The following is a 1,087-nucleotide window of genomic DNA, read 5'->3' on the forward strand; positions in this document are numbered from 1 at the left end:
GGGGACACCGGGGGGCACAAGTGACCACGGGGGCACTGCCAGCCATGGGACACCTGTGATCCCAGTCTGGGGACACCTGTGATCCCAGTCTGGGGACATGGGGACACCAGGGGGCATGGGTGACCACGGGGGCACTGCCAGCCATGAGACACCTGTGATCCCAGTCTGGGGACACCTGTGATCCCAGCCTGGGGACACCTGTGATGCCAGCTTGGGGACAGCCAAGGGACACCTGTGACCTCAGGGGCATTGCCAGCCATGGGGACATCTGTGATCCCAGCCTGGGGACACTGGGGGGCACGGGTGACCAAGGGGGCACTGCCAGCCTTGGGGACATCTGTGATCCCAGCCATGGGGACACCGGGGGGCAGCACAGGTGACCAAGGGGGCACTGCCAGCCATGGGGACACCTGTGATCCCAGCCATGGGACACCTGTGATCCCAGCCTGGGGACACAGGGACACCGGGGGGCACGGGTGACCAAGGGGGCACTGCCAGCCTTGGGGACACCTGTGATCCCAGTCTGGGGACACTGGGGGACACCTGTGATCCCAGCCTTGGGGACACCTGTGATCCCAGTCATGGGACACGTGTGATCCCAGCTTGGGGACACCAGGGGACACCTGTGATCCCAGCTTGGGGACACTGGTGACATGTGTGATCCCAGCCATGGGACACCAGGAGACACCTGTGATGCCAGCTTGGGGACACTAGGGGACATCTGTGATCCCAGCTTGGGGACACCTGTGATCCCAGCTTGGGGACAGCCAGGGGACACCTGTGACCTCAGGGGCATTGCTAGCCATGGGGACACCTGTGATCCCAGCCTGGGGACACCCGTCCCCGTGTGTCCCCGCGTGTCCCCGTGTGTCCCCGTCCCCCCCGTGTGCCCCTGTCTCCCCGTGTGTCCCCGTGTCCCCCCCGTGTTCCCCTTCCCCCCGTGTTTCCCCGTGCCCCCCCCGTGTGTCCCTGACACTTCCCCAGACCTGTTCCCGCTGCCACCACCAGGTGCCACCCCTGTCCGTGTCCAGCCCCGGCCACCACCGCCCCGTCCCCGCTGTCCCCCCCGAGGTGCCACCGCCCCGTC

At 66.8% G+C, this 1,087-nt stretch overlaps 1 protein-coding gene across 1 annotated transcript in view; it reads right to left on the reverse strand.

The window, feature by feature from the left end:
* Positions 1 to 1,087, reverse strand: part of LOC113961579 (cytochrome P450 4F22-like) — a gene marked incomplete at its 3' end in the record, with an annotated part of 3,071 nt that overhangs the window by 1,456 nt on the left and 528 nt on the right. The window lies entirely within an intron of this gene.

The sequence above is a fragment of the Neopelma chrysocephalum genome, unplaced genomic scaffold, assembly GCF_003984885.1.
Source record: "Neopelma chrysocephalum unplaced genomic scaffold, ASM398488v2 Primary Assembly neopelma1_97296, whole genome shotgun sequence".
NCBI lineage: Eukaryota > Metazoa > Chordata > Aves > Passeriformes > Pipridae > Neopelma > Neopelma chrysocephalum.